We start from the raw sequence: 12,394 nt of genomic DNA, 5'->3' as shown, positions 1-12,394 counted from the left end.
CCCAGAAATCACAAACCAGAATGATGCCTAGAACATTGTGTTAGAACTAGCTGTTTGTAAATAGCCTTTTTTCCAGTTATATCAAATGATTATATTTCATTTTTCTACTGTGTACGTATTTCTTTTTAAACTAATCTCCAACAGTTGTTGAAATCGAGGCACCCATTCCCTAGGGAATTAATAGAGCCCCACTAACAAAGTCTATGGAAAGATCAGTGGCCCTATATCTAGATACCATGCAGATATCTCTTCTTCCATTATACCTTTGGTGTGTTAAAGTTAATTCCGTTGTAATATAACTTTGGTTAATTTTATTTTCAAGTTTTGATAATATGTGGTAAATATCCAATTAGTAATAACTATATTTACAAACTGTCCATTGATTTGAATGACTTGTTCTAAGCTTTAATTTCGAAGTGTCACTTTTCTTGATATTGCCCCCAAATGTTAGATACACAACTCTCTTTATAGAGTTTGCATTGCATGAAGACATATTTGCATTCTGCACATAAAGTAAAGCAGAATTTTTTAATTTTAATAATAAAAAGGGATTCCTGAAGAACTTGTTTTGCACATTATTAATATTTTATCTCGTCTTTATAAATGAATCTGTTCTCATTTACTATGGAAACTATCCTATACACTTGACATTGGGAAACCCGATGAACATGTGGTTTGTGCTCTGGCACACCATCAGATCTATAAAACTATGATGTATACATCAGTATTTGATTGTCACATGGAAGCGATGTATACCAGGCCCAGCCCGAGCAAGTACTGAAGGAAGAAAATAATTGTTAGAGCAAGTAGCTCGCACTCCAGTTATTTCTACTTCTGAAACATGGGTATGCTTTTTATTTTTAGTAACATGAGTTTTCTATAAATTGTTGATTGAGAAAGACTATCTAGGTTTAAAAGTAGGCCGTGGCACTTAAAATTTGCATTTACACGTTAATTTCTCTAGCTTTTTTCCTCATTTAAAAAGGGGGATACAGTAGTGCTTGTGATGAATTAATTTTGCACATGCCTAGAACCCTGCCTGCGTATGGTAAGGATTCAACATACGGGGTGTCATATGCCGCTGCCGACGCCCGTCAGAGACAGTAATAACACCGTGCCATTCAGGAGGATCGTGGAAGACGGAAGAAAGGAGGCTCGCCGCCACTGGGAAGAAGTGGAGCATTGCCTCTCGTTGTCTACTGTGGCTGGAGAGGGAAATGATCTAAGATACCGGTCTAAACTGACTCGTGTGTGGCTGATTTGCCTGGCGAGGCACAGATGTGAAGGCGACAAAAGTGGAGGTTTGTTGACAAGTTTTGGGGAACAGTGAGATGGATGAACTCAGAATGGTTCCGGAGTATAAGAATAACGTTGGCCTCAGACACATGAAAAAGTGCTCAACATCGCTGGGCATCAGGGAAATCCACATCAAAACCTCCATGAGATACCACCTCACACCCGTCAGAATGGCTAGAATTAACAAGTCAGGGAACGACAGATGTTGGCGGGGATGTGGAGAAAGGGGAACCCTCCTACACTGTTGGTGGGAATGCAAGCTGGTGCGACCACTCTGGAAAACAGTATGGAGGTTCCTCAAACAGTTGAAATTAGAGCTACCATTCGATCCAGCAATTGCACTACTGGGTATTTACCCCAAAGATACAAATGTAGGGATCCGAAGGGGTACGTGCACCCCGATGTTTATAGCAGCAATGTCCACCATAGCCAAACTGTGGAAAGAGCCAAGATGTCCCTCGACAGATGAATGGATAAAGAAGAGGTGGTATATATACACAATGGAATATTATGCAGCCATCAAAAGGAATGAGATCTTGCCATTTGCAACGACGTGGATGGAACTGGAGGGTGTTACGCTGAGTGAAATCAGTCAATCAGAGAAAGACATGTATCATATGACCTCACTGATATGAGGAATTCTTAATCTCAGGAAACAAACTGAGGGTTGCTGGAGTGGTGCGGGGTGGGAGGGATGGGGTGGCTGGGTGATAGACATTGGGGAGGGTACGTGCTATGGTGAGCGCTGTGAATTGTGCAAGACTGTTGAATCGCAGATCTGTACTTCTGAAACAAATAATGCAACATATGTTAAGAAAAAAAAAAGGGAGCAGGAGGGGAAGAATGAAGGGGAGTAAGTCAGAGGGGGAGACGAACCATGAGAGACGATGGACTCCGAAAAACAAACTGAGGGTTCTAGAGGGGAGGGCGGTGGGGGGATGGGTTAGCCTGGTGATGGGTATTAAAGAGGGCACGTTCTGCGTGGAGCACTGGGTGTTATGCACAAACAATGAATCATGGAACCCTACATCAAAAACTAATGATGTAATGTATGGTGATTAACATAACAATAAAAATTTAAAAAAAAGAATAATGTTGGCCTATGTCAATGCCAGCCATGAGGTCCATGCTTCCATGGAAGTTCTCAGTAATCAGGCAGACACCACCAACAGTGTGCATGGCACTAAGTTTCTTTTCTCAGTACCTTCTTACTGCCCAAGCAATTTGTAAGCAAGGTGGCCCACAGAAGAGGTTATACAGGAGCTCTTCAACATAGACTCAGCTCCAGAGAGCTGACGCAGATGCTGACGCTGCCAAGCGTCCCAAATACTAGGACAAGTGTTCTTGGATCCATTTTGTCTTGGATGAGGCAGATACTGGACTTCACTGAGATAGACACTTATTCTAGATTTCGTGTGCTTCACTCTCAGGCCATTGCTAGCAAGCTCACCTATGAATTTCCTGAATACTTTATACCTCCTATCTCAAAACACTATTTTGACCCATTTCAGTACATCATAGAGAAAAGCTAAGGCAGCACAAAGATGGCCCCGGGACTACCTAGTCTTCCCGCATAGCACAGCCTTCATGAGCAGCGGCCTCAGCAGTTCCTGGGAGACACCGTGGAAGCGGCATCTAGGAGTTTGGCAAGTTATTGGAGTCCTGTTCAGCTACATAATGTATAGGAACTGAATAGTTTCAAAGAAGAGCCATAATTTCTGCCATTGCCAAACACATTGGTTAGAGAACAGAGAGGCGGAAATGGAGGGGGTCCCTCTGCTACGGGGCTTAATCACCGACTCGAACAACCTTCACTTTCCATCCTTGCGTCTCAGGGCTCACCCTGTTGAGTTTATTGGATTTTTGGTTTTTTGTTTTTAAAAGTTGTAGTATTCAAAGGAGGAATGCCTCTGCCTGTGGACACTGAGATGACTCTATTAAATGGTTCATTTTTAATGTAAACTTAAAGCAATTTTAATTGGATTCACTAGCTGGCTTAAGAGCTATGTGGTAAGTCTTGACTTGAGGGATTTAGACCTTTGGATTCCCCTGTTGCTCAATCTTCTCTAAGTTTTTGTTTTCCTTCTTCCCTCTTGCACTTTCTCTTTTTAGGAGGATGGGCAGCAGCTGGAACAGAGTCTGTCTGAGTGTTCTTTAAAATTAAGGCTGTCATAAAAAATACACAATGAAAGCCGGTCAACTTAGTCTCAGAAATCTTCAAATACAAGTTAAACTACACTACTGTAAGTTACTATAAAGTTGATAAATACACAAAGTTTCAATAATTCTTAAGAATTGGTCACTTGATGAAATTGTTTTTAGATAACTGAGTTGAGAAAAATTGGCCTGTTACCCATGTTTCCTCCTGTGATATTTCACATATTTATCTATTTAACCTAATCACTGATTTTTCTTTCCTTCTCCGTTCATATTTTATTTAGGATGTCTTGGTGCCACATAACTCTATAAGTTACACAATATATAGATGGCCTAACAATAGAACCAGGAGAGCAGTGAATTCTGGATTATGAGCTATTTTCTATAACTAAAAAGATTTTGCATGCTCTTAAAATGTGACTGAGACATGCAAAATGGGCAAATCATCATCATTATGGAGAAGCAATATGTGGAAAAGAGTATATTCTGGTTTTTGGTCATTGTTTATTTCTCAGCTTACAAAAATTCATTGCATTTCCGTATAACAAACTTTTTCAGAAATTATTAAATATATATATATATATAGAACCACATAATTGCTGCATTGTAGGGTTAAGAAGAAATCCAATGCTTTCAGACTCTTATTTAAAGGTATTAAGTGAAAAGATGTAGTATGTTCATGGATAAGAAATATTAAATAGCATAAAGATGTCAGTTCTTCTAAAATTGGTATAATTATTTAAGGTACTTCCAGTCAAAATCCTTATGTTAGTTTTGGAATTTGGAAGTTAATTTTAACATTTATTTGAAAAGCAAAGTGATAAAGAAAAAATCCAAGAAACTCTCAATGCGAGGTACACATGATTTAGTGATAAAAGACTTATATAATACTATGTGGTACTGCACAGAGATGGAAACATTTACCAACTGAATTAGATAGGAAGCCAAGGATCCCATCTAATTTTTTGTTGAAATTTCAGAAAAGAGAGAGGTGAGATTTCAGGTTAGTGAGGAAAAGACGGGTGGCTCAAAAAAATTGATCGGGGCAACTGGTGATGGGGTGGTTGTGGGGGAAGACCCCTAAATGTAAATAGAACACCACTAAGGCCTTCTGAAAATAAAATAGGAAAATATGACTATAGAGAAGGACTTTTTAAACAAGAAACAAAGGTACCATGAAGAAGAGTGTTAATTATATATCTCATTAGAGAGGCATTTTCTCTTAAGCGATTTTGCAACATCAAGACTTCTAGGTTCTTTCTTCCTTAATGTGGGAAGGAGAAAATATTAGTCAATGTCAATTGAAAGTGAAGAAGGGATTGAAAAGTCTGTTTCCCCTGAAATCTGACCTTGACCTCTGAGGTCAGATCTTTAGGTTCAAACCTTCTTTTCTTTTCTCTTTCCTTCTGGTTCCTAATTCAGAATAATGAAAGTGTTAAGGTATCTTTCCTATTTTGTCTATAGATACAGAAAACAAGTTTGTTTGCTTGTTGTGTAAAAAACTAAGGTTTTCAGAGGAAAAGTGTTTCAATTATAATCTTAAAGATGCTAACTTTTATGTAAATGAAATATGAATGGAAACTATCAGTATGACACTACTTTTGTTTTTTAGGAAACTTCTCCCCGGCACTTTTCACAGAAAGGCTCTACAATGACAGTCCATGAACAATGAGAATTGCCATCACCCAGGTTATCTTTTCTCGACCCTTTTCCAAAGAGCAAACTCGACTATTTGGAGATTTAGTTAAGTGATACGAATTGAGACAGATTTGGGAGACACAGCCATCACCGGAATCCTAGTTCAGGAAAATCATTGTAAAAAAGTATTTGAGGCAACTGAGGGTTGTGGTTTTTTGTTTGGTTTGGTTTTAAAGCACTAGATATTGGATGATGTTACAAACGATCACTTCTGAGTTTTTTTCGGTGCAAGATTCTTGTATTTTGTTACTTCTGTATCTGTTGGGACGTCTGTGACAATACTCGAGACTGAAATGGCGAGCTTGTGTGCCCCGCCCGCCCGAGGAAGCGCGGAGAGCGAACCGGTGCCGGCAAGATGCTGGTGCTCCCCGCAGATTCGGGGTGTGCTCCCAGCCTCCCCTGCACACCCCCCCCAAAGTTTTTTAAGATGTCGGATCTCCTTCACTTTTGGTCAACAAAGGGTGACACAGGGGAATCCAGACACGGAGAAATCACCACGACTTAAGTGAGGAAGTGGAAGAGGGGTGCGCCGAGGGAAGTGTGTTACTGGAAGGCTCCTCCTTCCAGCCCACCTGCGGGAGAGCGCCGCACGCTGTCGCCACCTGCTGGCCGTCTGGGACAATGCAGATAAAACTTGGTTTTGTTGGATGGTTTCTATTAGGCAGTCAGTTGCAAGGGCTTCACAATTGCATACATAAAGAACACAAGAAGCAAACACAAGAAACAATCCTGCTCCCAACGCAGTCCTTCACCGCCCAGTAACAGGGAGCCACATTTACCAGTTTTGTGTGTAGTGGTCTGGAACTTCATACAAACAAACAGAAATGTGGACTCCTCCCCCCCAACACACACACTTTAATTTAAATGGCCAATGGTGATGTTCTCGCGGTTCTACCCATTGCTTTTCTCATTACCTAGCTTAGAACCCTTTCCTTAATAACTAGAGCGGCTGAAAATTCTCGGCAGGTGCACCCTAGTAAACTAAGAACGGTAACCCGAGGCCAAACCTGTTCCTACACTGGGAACCCCTAAAAGTGAGCCTGATGCTCATCTTTGAGAGGGCCGGAGCAGGTCAGGACAGCGGTGGGATGGGACCTCTGGGCTTTGTAAGGGGAGACACTGAGATCCTAACACCGAGCATCACCTTGTCAGTGGGGCCGTGGTTAATAGTCATCTTTTATCATTGAGCGACCCCACCCTAATTTCCTATTCCTACTTTCTACTCTATTTGTCTTCGTAATATGTACCAAGATCTGACATGCTGCATGTTTTACCTATTCTTTGGCTTCTCGTCACCCTAACACCCTCCCCACTGGAATGTAAGTTCCTTGAGAGATGTATTTTTCTGTTTTAGTCTATTTTGGTCACTACTTATATTTCCCAGCTTCTAGAACAGTGCCAGGCACAGGGTACATCTCTGAATAAACAAGTGAAGTCATATTCCTTGGTTCCACTGTTGCCAAATGGGAGATCCTCAACGAATTTTCTTTACTTCCTTTGGTGGATGATCCAGAAGATCAGGACCTTCCTTCATTAGGGAAGACCCGAAGCCTGCCAGTTTCAGGGAGTGAAGCTAATGGGAAATTCGAAATCCCCTTCTCTGAGACTGCCGCCTTCTGGCTTTCCATTTCTCCTGGAGGAGAAACCCTGGTGTCTAAGGACGTCTCCCCTAGAGCCCCCAGAGTTCCATCCCACCCTGCACCTGTGGTGACTGCCGCTCAGAGGCGCTGCTGTTCAGGATTTTCCTGCTCATCCAGCCGAGGGACCTCATGGCTTTCTGGGTGGGCACGGTTAATGTGTGCCTTTGCCTGGCCTTTTTCCTTCTCTTTCACTTACCTCCAACTCACTGCCTTCTGAAAGTTCCATCACTCTTTCACTGGCCAGACTATGAAGCAGGCCATCTGGTCCAATGAGTGAAGGCACACATGACTGCCAAACCTGTCTCCAGCCTCAACTTCTCCTTCCTTTAAATCTGCACTGGTAACCGTGTGACCTGGGACGTTCTTCAAAATACCACCAAAACCACCGCGCAGGGATCATCGATCACCACCGCCATTCAGGGCTGTGTGTCAGGGAACCAGAAAAAGGGAGTCACTCACCTTGTTTTATTTAATCCAATTTATTATTTTTTTCACAAACATATACTATTACCCTCATTTTAGAGATGGAGCTGAGGCTGGGGCAGGGGTGGGAGGGTGTGGAGTAGCTTCCTAAAGTCACGTGGCTGATACCCGGCAAAGTCAGCGTTGGCAAGCAACACGTGTTACCCCCAAATCTGTGCTTTCTCCACCCGAGTCCATGTCCCTCCCCCTCCCTTCTCCACGAGTGCTCACCAGCTCATTGAACATATTTACACAGCTGTGGGTTTCTTCATGCACCAGAAAGACATCCCCACCTGCAACGGCTTGCCAAATCTTCCAGATTTTGCTCCTGCAAGTTCTCTTTCTGTTCATTCATTCCTTCATCCAGTTGTGGTACACAGTGTTGTGGAGGAAATGCCATGTCACACAGAGCTCACCTCTGACTCCAGAGGCTGAGAGAAGGCACGTGGCCCAGCATCTGGGGCTCTTCCGTGTTGGGAATGTGCTCTGGTTTCTCCACCCCTGGTGGCCCCTTTCTGATGGCCCACCGCTAAAGAAAGAGACCTCAAAGCTCAGTCTGACCACGTGTAGGAGTGCTGACAATACTGACTCCGTTCTTGACTCCGCCCTCTTCGGGGTTGCAAGATGGCCTCTTTGGGGGCTGTGTTCCCAGCCCTTGGAGACTAATAGACATACTTTAGGAATGACTGCCAAGGGCAGGATGCAGCGGGTCGGGGGGCTTGCTGTGGCCTCCCATGAATCTATTAGAGATAACATAGTCTCTCCCCTTCTTGACACACAGGTGGGGTCACAAGATCTAATTAAAGGTTAGCTGTCAGTTAGGTGCAGGTGACCCCTTTGATCTCACTACAGTGCCCTTCTGCGAGGCTCCCCCTTGCTCTATAAAATCTGGGGACTACCGTCTGGACTTTTCAGAAAATAGCCATGCAGCTGCCCTGTCTCCTTTTCCAGCAGATTCTCCGTCAGTAAGTTACCCTGAGTAAAGTTCTGTATAAACTGTACGGAGCCCCCCGTTTAGTTTTCTAGTCTCAAAGCGCCTTCTCAGTTTGGGGCACACTTTACTGTCCCCTCCCCCACCACCTAACAGGCACGTCACTCCTCTGCCCCGAGTTCTTCAGAAGATCTTCTATCAACTTGACCTGCATTTCAAACCATGACTCGACACCATCTACAATTTCCCAGCTCATTAAAAAAAAAAAGTCATTTCTACCACGAACGACGGTTTCATACCGAGTTACTAAACACGTTCTTTCCTCAGAGAGAAATTCCCATCCCCAGGTCTGTGGCCTCTCTGCTCTGTTCTTGCTTCAGCCTTACCCTTCCGTGTTCATTCTTGATTCCTTTGATCTGATAGAGTGTTTTCCTCTCTCCCCACCCAGCTCTTTCTTTAAACTTGTTTTGTGTTTTCGCTCTTTTGCGGGGGGGGGGGGGGGGGGGGGGCTGGGTGGGAGGGTGGCTTCTGTTTTGAACATTTCCCATCTCCTCAAGAGCAGCAACTATCACATTGGAACCTAGTACACATTCCAACACCTAACACGTGGACTTCAGAAATTGGTGATTTGTCTTGGAGAGTGGAAAGAACTGGTTTTTTCTTTGGAACAACTTTTTATAGGTGTCAAGATAGGAAATAAAAAAACAATTTGTATCTCTCATTTTCCCTAATTGACAGCCTCCTCTGTTCAGGCCTTTGTGATGTTTTGTACCAAAGAGGTTTGTCTTGGTATGTTTCCTGCTGGAAACAAAATGTGACTTCTCAATTAAAAATTCCAAAAGTGTACTGGCATGCTCTTAAATGTTGTCCATAGGGTGCATATCAAATAAATTATTTTCTAGGACAATAGCTTGTTGCTTTGCAATCCATTCTACTTACCTGGTAAGCAAAAGACATTGGATTCAAATCCTCACAGGATTTTGGTTTTGCATGTCTAGTACTTCTTGATACTTACTTCTTCCCACAAAACCTGGCCCTGGATTAAGCCTCATTTGCCTTATCTAGTCAGCTCCACACCTGACCTACAAGCACCTGGATAATTGAGAATAATATAATAGTGTATAATGGTGCAGGGCGTGTGGGTAGCTCAGTTAAGCATCTGCCTTTGGCTCCGGTCATAATCCCAGGGTCCTAGGATTGAGCCCTGAGTTGGGTTCCCTGCTCAGCAAGGAGTCTGCTTCTCCCTTTCCCCTGCTTGTAGTCTCTCTCTCTGTCAAATAAATAAATAGACTCTTTTTTAAAAAATGGCGTATAATGGTGCAATAAATAATAACTGTTGAGTAAGTGCCTATTTGCCAAGAACTGTTTCAGGCATCTGGGAAGCAAAAAGGAGTGAGACATTACCCTTCCTCTCATAGTCTAATAGAAGAGACCAAAGATGCTCTTATACTTAATCCCAATAATCCCGCTGCCAGGAACAGAAGTGATGTGTTCAGGGCCTTCCGCAACTCCACAGTCCCCGGCTCCAGGGACCTAGGACTGCGATGCCATTTGTTTCCACGCTCAGTCCTTCGGGCTCCCATGAACACAACCCAGGAAGAGGCAGAATGGCCTCCTCCACGTAGAAATAGGACCAGACCCTCCAAACTACTTCAGTAAACTCAGAAATCATCCTTTGCCAGTTTCCTTCTATTCCATTCTGATAACAGGGCAGGTCACAGTGTAACACTGTGTTTGGGCTTTCCAGCATTATTTGATTCAAATACCATTTTGAAATATTTTTATTTATATGCTTGATTAAAAAAGTTCATCCTTTGTAAAATATTAAGCTGAGGATTAACAAACCATAGTATCTTTGAATTTATGTTTACATTAATTATGTTACAAAGTCAATACTTTAAAGTTTGTAGATTTGAATTCTAAAATTTCTTTATTGATTAAAAATAATATACACATGCTAAAATGTTCGATTGACTCCTAACGGCCTGGAAGTTATGGTAACATCTTATTAGGGCTAAAGTGTTAATTTGTACTTTAAGAATGCTTACAAGACAATTTCAGGAAATGCTAACAATTTAAAATTTAATGTCCCTGGTTACTTTTCAGTTGCTTTTAGTTTTTTGGGGTATTATAAGCTCTGTGAATATTTTTGTGTATGTCTTTTGGTGAACTTATGCATTCATTAATTTCAGGCATATAATTAGGAGTAGAACTGACAGTTTATAAGGTAGTCATACGTTTACTTTTCATAAGCACTGACAAATATTTTTCCAAAATAGAGAAACCAATTCAGTCTTCTCTCAGCAACGTAAAATGATTTTAATTGCTTCATATCTTTACCTTTATAACTTGTTAGGCTTGTTGACTGTTGTCCTTCTGAGAAGATGTGCAGTGGTATTTCGTTGTTTTAATTTGAATTTTCAGTTCCCGGGTGAATAATGATGTTGTATACCCTTTCATATGCTTCCTGTACCTTGAATGTCATTAAGTGGAGGAGATTATTCATATCTTTGAGTATTTTTTATTGGGTTATTTAACACTTATTTGTTGATTTTTAAGAGTCTTTTCCATATGCATATTTCCATACGGACATATCACTGACCCAACACAATTTATTAAGAAGGCAACCCTTTGGGGCGCCTGGGTGGCTCAGTTGGTTGGGCGACTGCCTTTGGCTCAGGTCATGATCCTGGAGTCCCGGGATCGAGTCCCACATCGGGCTCCCTGCTCGGCGGGGAGTCTGCTTCTCCCTCTGACCCTCTTCCCTCTTGTGCTCTCTCTCATTCTCTCTCAAATAAATAAATAAAATCTTAAAAAAAAAAAAAGACAACCCTTTGCCCATTACACTTCAGTGTTTGTCACAAATCAGGTGACTATATACATGTGGGTATATTTTTAGTCCACTACCAATCACCCTTACTACCATAGCTTAAGATAAGGATTAATATTAATTTAATAGTCCCCCAAACTTGTCCTTCTTTTATGATTGTCTTTGCAATTTTCATAAGTATTAGATCAAAGGAGACATGCTTCCTAACTCAGGGGCTGGCAAATAATGGTGTGTAGGCAAAATCTAGTCCATCAGCTGATTTGAGTAATAAAGTGTTACTGGAGCATGGTTATGGCAGTCACTTGTGAGTTATCTAAGGCTACTTTCTCGCTACAACAGCGGAATAGTGACAGAGACTCTAAGGCCTGCACAGCCTAAAATACTTACCATCTGGCGTCTTAAAGAAGATGTTTGTAAACCCCTATCCTAACTCATTTTATAACAGGGTCATCACTTTGATACTAACATCAGGCAAATATACTACAAACAGAGAAAACTCCTGGCCAATATCCTTCACAAACATAGATGCAAAAATTCTAAACAAAATTTTAGACATTAAATCTATTCATATATTAAAAAAAATAATACAGCATGATCAAACATTCCTGGTTTATCCCCACAATGTAGGGTTGGTTTAACATGAGAAAATCAATCAGTGTAAAACACTGCATTAACAAACTAAAAAAGAAAATTCATATGATCATCTCAACAGGCGCAGAAAAGCATTTGACAAAATCCAATATCCATTCCTGATAAAAACTCTCAGCAAACTAGGAACAGAAGTTCCTCACCTTGATAAAAGGCGTCTACAAAAAACTCAACTAACACCATTCTTAAAAGGGAATCACTGTTTTCTCCCTAAGATTGTGAATAAGGTACCTATGTCTGCTCTCACTACTTCCACTGAATGTTGTGCTGGAAATTCTAGTTAGTGAAATCAGGCAAAAAAACAAAAACACGAGAGAAGGAGAAACTGAGAGAGAGACAGAGAGAAAGGAAGGAGGGAGGGAAAGAAAGAGTCATCCAAATTGAAAAGGAAGCACTTGTACTGAATTTAGAAAAAGCTAGTAGTACCATTGAGTGAGTTCAGGAAAGTTACAGGATGCAAAGTTAATATACAAAACACAACTGTACTTTTATATACTGAGAACAATCAGAAATTGAAATTTTTAAAAATTTAATCTATAATATGATAGGAAATATGAAATGCTTAGAGATAAATGTGACAAAAGATGTTAACTGCCTGTGCCATGGAAAATACAAAATGTTCCCGAGAGAAGTTAAAGAGGCAACTCAATGTGAAGATATAGTTTATACAGGAGTCAGGAGACTCATATTGTTAACATGTCAGTAATCCCCCAACTGATCTATAAATTCAAC

Source organism: Zalophus californianus, chromosome 7, assembly GCF_009762305.2.
Source record: "Zalophus californianus isolate mZalCal1 chromosome 7, mZalCal1.pri.v2, whole genome shotgun sequence".
Lineage (NCBI taxonomy): Eukaryota > Metazoa > Chordata > Mammalia > Carnivora > Otariidae > Zalophus > Zalophus californianus.
Note: the sequence above shows the minus strand (reverse complement) of the source record.